The 10,742-nt window shown below is 35.2% G+C and overlaps 1 protein-coding gene across 1 annotated transcript in view; it reads right to left on the bottom strand.

The window, feature by feature from the left end:
• Positions 1-10,742, bottom strand: part of LOC101580163 (teneurin-3-like) — a 226,837-nt gene that overhangs the window by 215,756 nt on the left and 339 nt on the right. The window lies entirely within an intron of this gene.

The raw sequence follows: 10,742 nt of genomic DNA on the forward strand, positions 1-10,742 counted from the left end.
TTTTTTTTGGTGGAACTGGGGATTGAACTCAGACACTTGGGCTTGCCAGGCAAGTGCTTATTCTACTGAGCCATCTCCCCGGCCCCGAGGACACATTTTGAACTTCTAACATATTATTTTTCCACCCCTCTTTAGCAAAACTAAGCCCATGGCTGGACTCAAATGATTAATAAATAACTTACTGAGTACATTACAGCTGAATGACACAAGGGACCACCTTTCACCGGAGCCAACTAACATTTCACTGAGAAATGTATAAAATTTTCTTTTCAGCAAACATTAAAAATAATCCAGGGAGTTACACTATCTGCTATGAGTATGTGTGTGCACTATACATTTAAAAGAAATAGAAGGGATACATTCAAGTACTGAGTAATTCCGTTAATGAAATAGAAATCTTTTCTACTATATTCAAGTTTGTTTCAATCATTTCTACTCAATAAGCCAATGTATTTTGAATATATTATCAATTTTAAGTACTATATCTATTATATATCATGATAATATACACATATATATATTAACAGTAATGTGAAAAAAATTTAACTATTCATTTTCATTTTAAAAAAATGAATCAGCTGGGCAGGATGGTGCATACCTGTAATCTCAGCACCCAGGAGGCTGAGGCAGGAGGATCAGCCTGGGCTACAAAGTGAGTACAAGGCCAAACTAAACTTCATAGTGGAAACCTTACCTCAAAAAGACAAAATAAAACAAAAATCTCCCCTAAAAACTAGAATACATTTAAAATGCCAATAGCTTCACCAGGGAGATGGCTCAGTGGAATAAGTGCTTGCCTGGCAAGCACAAGGTCCTGAGTTTGATCCTGGTACCACCAAAAAACAAAAAAATACCCAAAAAACCTTAAGAGACACGGGAAAAAAATCCTGTAACATTTAAAATGCCAATAGCCTCAAGACAGATTTTTCCCATAAACTACCCCATTATGTGACAACACTAGGGTATGTCTAAGTAAATTTTAGTGGTACATTTTATACCATTGGGATGTGAAAAACAATTTTATCTTTTTATATACATATCTGAAGAGCATCACAAGTCTTACCTTTTTCTCTAAGTGACTTGTGACCATCCTCTGGAGGTCAGGAATGTACGCTACTCCTGTGCTCTCTCTCTGGGTGAGATGCCATGTGCAGACACGTTTCTATCTATCTACAGGTCAGGTAGGAGCCATGTGTCTCCATTCCTGCTCACCTGGAGTTGGCCACTGTCACTAGGTACTGGATGAAGGAGTCAGTGCTTTTAAGAATTGTGCATCAATTGTAAGCATTATTCAGGTAGATGCTCACAGTAAACAGCTGCCGCTCTGTGACTACTTTGCAGTTGTTCTTACCTATCATAGAAGGCAAATACTACAAGCAATCTGACTGTGTGTCTAGGTCACCACCCCAGTGTGCATGTACACACATACACACGCTCATCATACACTCACACACATCATGTCATTCTATACACCTTCCCACACTCTCATTCATTCCATCCTCCCACAAGGTGGTATATTAGCATCCTGAGTTTATGAAGGTTAAAGTTACCCTTTGCTATGATTGGGACCTGAATCTTAGTCCCCAGATTTGGCTCCAAACTCCATATAACCCCAGTGTTTGCTTTAAGATGCTACTGACAACAACTACCACGATCATAGCTATCACTTGCCATGGACATCACCATAGTGTCTACCATGTGTAAGACACAATGCTAGGCTCCTGATAGCAGCAAAGCCAGTGAGACACTTTCACCAGTCTCACTGTTCAGATAAGGATGAAGCTTAAAGATGAAGTCACACAGCAGGTAAATGAAATAAATGAAACCCCAGGACTTCTCTAGTCCCAGAGTCCAACTCAGAAACCAAAGAAATGAAAAGCAATGAGTCAAGGAAATTTGATCTTTTTATTCAATTATTATAAAGGTTATGATCTAATCCAAGATGTCAGGTTTAACATTGGATTTTCTTTCTTAAGAGAATTTAGCATTTGGATCCAGGCAATGTTCTAATGTTAGTGAAAAAATATTTTAGTCATATCTTGCCATTGGGAGTTCCCTCAGAAGGATAGGTAAGCTAAGGGTGTGGAGCCCTGTACTCAGTGTATTCGGGGCAGCAAAGATTTAGATAAGAAGGGAGGGATCTGAAGTGGTTGGAGAAAAGGGCAAAGGATAGGCCCTGAGTGTTACTGTCACTTAACCCTTCACTCCCTTGGCATGAACAATGCTTACAGAAGGCTTGCTGGCAGCCCGGGTTTCTGTTTTAAAGCAGGAAGAAGTGTACTGCAAACTGAAAACATTTTCTTCTCCAAAATGGGTAGAAGAGGATGACATTTAAGATAATCCACAATCTGGACCCAAACTCTCGCTCCAAACTCATCACAGATTTCTCCACAGGGGATCCTCTGTTCCAGTCCTACTGCTCATCCACAGCCTCCCAAATACATAATGCAGATCCCAGCATCTCTGTCACAGGTTGCAAACTGGTGGCCCAACTGCCAAGCCCAGCCTGCAGGCGTGTTTTGTTTTATCTGTGTGTGTTGTGTGTTGTGTTTTTTTTCAATGAGCCAACATTTAAAAATCTAGAGATTTCACATAATTCATATTCTGGCATTTCTTTAAAAAAAAAAAAAAACCTCACAATCTGGCAACAGTAGGCTTCACCCTCGCACGACAGTCACTAGTCCTGGAGGTGCGACGTGGCAGCTCCTTCTGGATGAGCACATGCCCTTCAGATCACGGTCCCCAGCACTCCCTTGTCTCTCTGACTCTGAGCCTGTGTCAACTGCATTTACTATCAATTTTGCCACTGTTTCGTGTTAATAGTAAAAAATAATTCCTCTGAAACCATGTTTCTTTCAAAACTGGACAAAAGAGACACAAAGAGAACTGCGTGTTTTTAAGAAAAATGAGAGAACTTATCTTTGTAGAAGGGAAAAATGCAATACCCAAATAACTCGGCCTATTTGAGTCCTCATTGTTATCTGGCAATGTCACTATTATCTGTGTATAAATTTAGGATGGCTATTCATATATTGCTGAACCCCCTTACCTCTTCTGATCAAACTCCTGTCTTTTTCCAGAGGTCTGTACATTACAGCCACATTTTTGTTCTCTAAATGCTTTCTTGGTGTTATACATTTATCACAAACCATGGGGTTTGAGAAGTTGAGCAGTCCCTAGCACAGGCCAAGTCCAGAGGCCACAAACCCTTTGTGGAGAGGAGCTATTCTCTAGTGAGGACACTTGACATTGATGTGGAGTGAGGGAAGATTTCACTCCTGCATCAATTATTTACAGATAGACTCCTCAGGGCCAGGCATTGTGCTTGCAGCTGAGGCTGTACTGAGAATAGGGCAGAAGGGTCTCTGCCTTTATGATGTTTTTGTGGGCAACTGTGCAACAAACATTTTGCCCACAGGGAAAGAAGCAAATGGTCAGTGTCTCTTCCCAGGTCACTGGCTTTCAATGCCCTACTTTGCTGGGCATCTAAATCCTGGGTGGTATGGAGCTATCTGTTGAGCACTTGATGAGCCCCATGGCACCCTTCTTGTTTTTTAGTAGATGGTGCTTCAGACCTTTCCATTGCCCCACAGAGTTTCAAGGCACTGCTAATGTCTGTAAGCTGTATGAAGAATACAAGCTAGAGGCATGAGTGTTGGTAACCTCTCATCAGCTCCTCCACACTGCAGAGCTCCATGAGCCACTAGAGTACAATTTGACCAAAAGAGTAGTTCTCCCACTATCTCTCTTGGTTTTCTTAATAATCTCCATTTCTGTCAATGATCTTTTTATATCATGCTCTATTCAGAAGTGAAAACTCTCTAAGAGTCAGAATGTTTGCATTGCTCTTCAGTATTTTGGCTATGATCAAGTGTAGAAACCGGGTTTTATTTCTTCTAATCTTCCCCAGGACACGGTCAGCTGGACATAGGCGCACTGACTACACATGTGGAAATGATTTGAAGGAACCAGGAGAAAAAAACAGTTAGGTGAATAAGGGGCACATTAACAATAAAAATATGCACTTAAATCAAAGCTTTACTAGATGTAGATAACCTCAATTTTTATTGGTTTGCTGGCAGTGGTTCATTAATAATTTCTAATAGATTAAATATAAAAGAGAAAAAAATCAAGTTTTCGCTGGTAAATAGCACATTTTTCTCCCATTAAAAAGTCTGAAAACCTTCCTTGAAACAATCATTTTCATATTTTGGTCTTACATTTTGAGTGTCATTTTCCGCAATCAATATGCTTTCATAAGAAGTATGAGAAAAATAATGTACTACATATGGGTCTATTTTCTCTAAAAGGGGCCTGACTTATTCCATCCTTCACATTTTTGCTCCAAATAATTTTCAGTAGATAAAAAGACATTCTTTACAATATCAAATAAAGACAACAAAAATAACTGTTTACAGTCATCATCACTGACAACTAAAAATAGTAAGTACTGAGCTCAATTATTGTGTACACATTTCTATCATCAGAAAAGCTCTTGGGTGAGGGATATACTGGGAGAACACGTTGCCTAGCATGCATGAAGTTCTGGGTCTGATCATCAGAACTGCCAGAAACAAAAAAGAAGAAAAGACAGGATCCCTGTCTGTTTCCTGAGCCCTACTATACAAAGAAGTAGAAAATTTTGGTATCATACAAGACTGATCATAAGTAAATATAGTAGAATGTCCTTGACAATTTTAACATTTATTAGAGCTTATATATGGCAAGTTTACTGTTTTGCTCTTTCTCTCCATAAGCATTTTCTTTAATTTCTACAAGGTAAAACTATCATATATTTGTTAGCCATCCCTGTGACTTCAATTGTTTTTCAATTTGGTAAATCAAAATAATAAGTTTCTCTAACGTATCAGAGTTCACTGCTTTTTTTTTTTTTTTTCAACTGGGGTGGGTACCTGTTTAGTTTAAACTATGGTTATGGTCATCATTTTGGAAAAATGCCTAGAGAAGTGTGGTGCTTACTCTGCAGTATCTAACTCCAGAAAATGCACTTGCTCTGGAAAAATTGTTAAATGTTCTGCATTTGTTTTTTTTGCTTAGTATCAATTAAGCTAAAATTACTGTTTTAGTATTTGCAATTCTTTCTAAATAACCACGGACATAATGATTTTATAGCTAATATATTCATCTATAGATGTACACACAACCTAGTTCTTCTCTCTTTTAACTTCCTTTTAGAAACATGTATAGAAAGTGAGTTGCATAGAGCACATGTACTTGAAATTACATTTGCAAAAAAATTTTCAAACAGCTGTGGGGACAGCAAAGATTAGAATCTCATAGTGGCTTAGAATAATGAAGAAAGGGATTGTAAGGGTTCAGCCCCAGAGCTGATGAAAGCTAGAAGAAAAACCCTCTCTCCAAAATCCTTAATCTGTATTACTCCAAACACTAAATTAAAACACATTCAAAAAATTAGAAAGAGCAAATTTGCTGCATAACGTCTCACAATCAGACAATTATTTCAGATATGCATCACACCTATATTTTACTAGCAATAATTGGAGAGGTCCTTGTTTACCAAATTTTTGAAGATCTTATTTATTTTCTTATAAAAACCTTAAAACGTAACTGAAATTTTGGTTTCTCATAAGTAGTCTCGATATTATTTTAACACCATAATAATACCAGCCATAAAAGTCTAGAATCCTATAGGAAGCTTTGAATAATCAATTAACAAATTAAGGTGATCATAAAAATCTCTTAAAAGTTTCATTAATATTTAGACAAGTGCAATGGTGCATGCATTTAACCCCAGCTACCTGGGAGGCAGAGGCAAGAGAATGCCAAGTTCCAGGCCAGCCTGGTCAACTTAACAAGATTCTGTCTCAAAAATAAAGGGTTGAGGACAGAGGTCATTGGGACAGTACTTGCCTAGTATGCACAAGTCCCTGGGTTCAATCTCCAATATACATGTATTTTTCTATATGTTCTACCCACTGATATTCTTTCAATTTACTATCTGAGAATAGAAAACAACTTTTTTTATTTATATATTTGGCACAGGGTCTCACTACACAGCTCAGACTTGCAGTGATCCTCCTGTTTTCAGCCTCCCCAGTGCTGGGAATACAGGTGTGCACCACTATACCCAGACTCAGTCGCAGGCTCAGTGCGCTCTGGGGGTGGGGCTGGCACTGCATGCAGTAAAACAACTTTTTTTTTTTTTTTTTGCGGAACCGGGGATTGAACTCAGGCCCTTGCGCTTGCCAGGCAAGTACTTATTCTGCTGAGCCATCTCCCTGACCCCTAAAACAACTTTTAGATTCATGTATGAACATATATAAGAATCTATGACACACACATATGATAACTTGGAATAGGAATATGATAATTACAGCTACCTTTTTGAAGTTAGTAATAATACGCTTCAATGAATAAGTATAGAAACACTGCAATTACTAAAATTGCCCTACCCCACTATGCTATTTTATCTTTTTCACTATGCCATTTTATAAAAATTTTGCTACTCTTCTGAAACTTTTAAAAGCTAGTAACTTTAGAAATAATAACTTTTAAAAGCTAGTAACTTTAGAAATAATTTGTTAAACCTAATGTATCGTCTTTAATAAGTTTTACTTTTTTATGTGTCATCACTTGTGTTTTGTAATTAAAATGTCAGACAATATTTGATATTTAAAATTTTGAATTACCTTCTATTGGACTAAAGAAAAACTGATATAATCTGACCCCTTAATTTGAAATTTACTTGTCTGACCTATAAAGAGCTCCTTAGAGGAAAATATATTTTTATCAAACTCCTATACATTTCAAGTTATTCATTCTAGTCCTACAGATAACCCACTACTATTATGGACTACCAGACTATATTGGATTATTTTGCTGAATTCACGCACGTACAATATTTAAATGGCAATGGAATACCCATCTCTGGCAAAGTTAACCAAAAAAGGGGATATAAGTGAAGAACCATTTTGTATCTGTATATACAAAATAGGAGAGATATACAGCTACTTTCTCTTAATTCAATGAGAAGAAAGATTTGTACCAGTAGAGTTTGGACAGGATATCATGTCTGCATCTTGTACGATGAATAACTACTACTGAAGACAACAATACGCAATGTATTAATTATTGTAACTGTCCTACTAACCTATTTTGAAACTGTATCATTGCTATTTGTTTCTCAATAAAATTAATTTAAAAATAAGTTGTTCATTCTAAATAGGAATATAGTTGCATGACACAATGTATCTTTGCGTTTTTCTTAAGCCCATGACCAAAACATAATAATACCATGTGCGCATTATTTTACATACACATGCAGATAAATTTACCTGGTTTATTTTATACACACAGGTCCATATTCTTTCTCACACAAGTTGGGTTGACTGCTACCAACAAGGGGTAAGTCCTATGGGAGTCCTCCATGAGGTTACAGATCTCACAGACTTCACTGAACACCTTGGTAAACCAAGGTGATTATTCACGGATGGAGTCCCTCACAAGAACCAAAGCACCAATCACCTGGCATGGTTGAAAATGGATCCTCTAAAACTTTTCTAATTTATAATCTTGTATCAAAATATTAACCTCTGAGTTGGGATTGAATATTCTAATCCCTAAAATACATAAACATTAGATTAGAAAAGGAATCAACTATTTGTTTAAAGGACACTAAGTCATGGCCAATTATTCTAAAGCTACGTGGCCAAGCTATTGTGCAGCATACTCTGGGACCACTGATTTAAGGGAGAATGCGTGATCTTTCATCAAAAGGTGGCAGTTTGCTGACAAAGCTTCCTATTCTGAAAAGAGTATTATTTTAAAAGGAACAAGGATTTAAAGAATGTGTTACACTGTCCCACCAAAAGTAGGTACTAATACCAATGATTCTTAATCTGAAAAAAACTAAAATCTCACCTAGAAAGCATTGAGATATATCCATTTGGAAAATAAAAAAGCGTAATGTTGTATAGATGTAATTTATATCTATTCCTAAACCAAATGCTTAACTTCCACACATAAATTTAAGTGATAAAATATACCCTGGAATGTGTGATTTTAAAAAGGATGAAAATAAAATAAGAAAAATCCCTAAAAGCTTATTTTAATAACATTTTTACAAGACTGAAAACAATTTATACTTTGCTTTCTTCAACATTTAAAATTTTCAAAATAAATTATATAGCCTTTTCAAATCTTGTGTTAATTACACAATCTAAAAACTTTACTATATATTTAAATGAAATATGCGATAATTTCTTCTAAGTAATTCACGTTTCCCTTTGCTCTTAGCTAAATATAAAAGCCACCAAACTTGGTATGTTAAATTTTCCAGCTGAAGCACAATTCTCAGATAACGTGAGCGCTAAGCTCATGGCACCCCCTAAAACAAGCCTCGGTCCTCTTCTCTGGATTGCTCCCAGTCATAAGACAGCAAACATCTGCCCAGTAGAGCTGAACTATTTTACTTAAAGGTGGAGATTGTATATAAAACTTGAACAAAAAGAGATTAGATCTTCATCGGAGTTGTGGTAAGGATTGACCTCACTTGCTAACTTCACACTTAAATGAAAGGTACAATGAAATGTTAGTTCTACTAAAATTATCGTGAACCAGTAAACCAAGAATTGATGCACCTGAAAATTAACATATGTTTTGCAAATGCATTAATGTTATGTGACTTTAAGATAATAATATAAAAACATTATTCATCTTTTACATTTGTAATAAATAACGTTTGGCTATCTGTGTGGATTTTACATATATAAAAATAATCTTTTCATGATATTTCCCATGTCTAAATCGCATGAAACATGATATTCATTACATTAAGACATTTTATGATCTTTAGGACATCAGGTTTATGTGAACATTTTATGAATATAGATTTGAGTTTGTGTTGTGATTAATAACATTTTTTAATTCCTAAATTATGGACTGTAGAGTATACTGTGCATACGAGGAAAACATCTTAAGCTCTCTGAGTAGCAGAAACATGTTAAAGATAAGAACTACAAGTATGAACAATTTAAATTACTAAGGTTTATTTACATACACCTTTTGTATTTTAATTTGTAAAAATGTAAAATTAGATCTTTTCTGCTTGCATCTTCATTTTAATCCAAAACTTGTTGTGCTTCAAATTTTTACCAGAAAAACTTTTAAAAATAATTTAATTTTAAAATTTATCTATTCTGCATTAATTTATTTTTCCTTAGGTTACAACACCATGTAAATACTAGGCCATCCAATATTATACAAATTAACTCTCCACAGAACATTATATCATGACCAAAACACAAAACAGCAAACATTTTAAAAGTATTTTTTCTTGGGTTGGGGTGGGGGACAAAAATAAAAGTATTTTTTCTTTAGCATTGATTCAAAGTCCCTGTCACACACGTAACTTTTACACTCTTCAAAATACCGGAGTCTTTTCATTTAGAGATTCTAAATACAAGGACAAAGTCAACCACTAAGGAAGAATTTTGCTTTACTTGATTTATCAACAACTGAAAACATGGAAGTTCTTCTATTCATAGCTGACAAGACAAAGTAACAAGGAGGCAGAAAGTAGAGGGTTTATTTCTGATTTGTCAGATACACCTTGCCTTGGAGGAAAATTTTAATTTTTGCCTAAATAAAAATTTATTTGATATCATAAATATGTTCACACTTACAGCAATAATAAAAAGGTGAAAATTAATGACAAGTGTAAATATCAACCCATAAACGTGGTACAGATGTCCCTACTGTTTTAATTTTTTAATGATACTATACTACTAGAAGTTCTCCTTAACCTTTACCTTTGTCTGAATCTCAACTCACTGATAGTTTTGCAGGGCAACGAACATATTCGCCCTTTTCTAGAAGCTATCATTCTCAAAAGGTTTTCTAACACGCTTCTGAATGCAGGGATCTGTAGGACGAGGACCAGGATTTCAGGTATTATGGCTGTGGAAAGTTACTTTTCAATTCTTACTAATCATTTCAGAAGATTCAGCAGCAGCTTTATAAAAGAATACCTTGTGCTGTGACAACTGGGATCCGGCGTGGCAATCTGTACCATACTTCAAATAAACAAAACTATAGTCTTATTTCTTTGTGTTATTATAGTTAACCACTAAAATACTCTGATATTAATACTGCAATATTTACATAAACAACTAATTGTTATTTGCAGCACTTTAACCAACATTTATTCTTATCGTTACCCAAAATATATGAAGAATCTACCATTTAAATAATTTCATTTTTGCTTATAAATATAAAAATATAATGACAATACTCAAGGTGGGCTTTTGTTGTTGTTCCTTAGTGAAAAAAGTTACAGATAGCTTTCTCATCAAGAACTACAGGACTGTCAGCTTTCTTTAGCTAAAAGTCATTAGAAACTCTGAAAGAATATTTACAGTCATTAGAAACTCTGAAAGAATATTCTTTTTTGTACCTATTTTAAATAAAAAGCCCTACAGCAGCTTTCTTTAATCTCTTGACAATCATTTCCACCTTGTTCGCAAATTCCAAATTATTTAGTAAAAGTATTAGCGTAGGTGTTACACTTAAAAGACTATCCAGTAAACTGAAAATAATAGATATACTTATTAACAGATTCACTTGGGTAGTTATCACAATAAGTATATTCCAATACTAATATGTATGTATATATATATATATATATGCATGTACTTTGTATAAAACCATTAAAATACTTCATGCATTTCTTGTAAATTAAATTTAAATAATTCAAACCTGCC

Source organism: Octodon degus, unplaced genomic scaffold, assembly GCF_000260255.1.
Source record: "Octodon degus isolate 3935 unplaced genomic scaffold, OctDeg1.0 scaffold00157, whole genome shotgun sequence".
NCBI classification, from domain to species: domain Eukaryota; kingdom Metazoa; phylum Chordata; class Mammalia; order Rodentia; family Octodontidae; genus Octodon; species Octodon degus.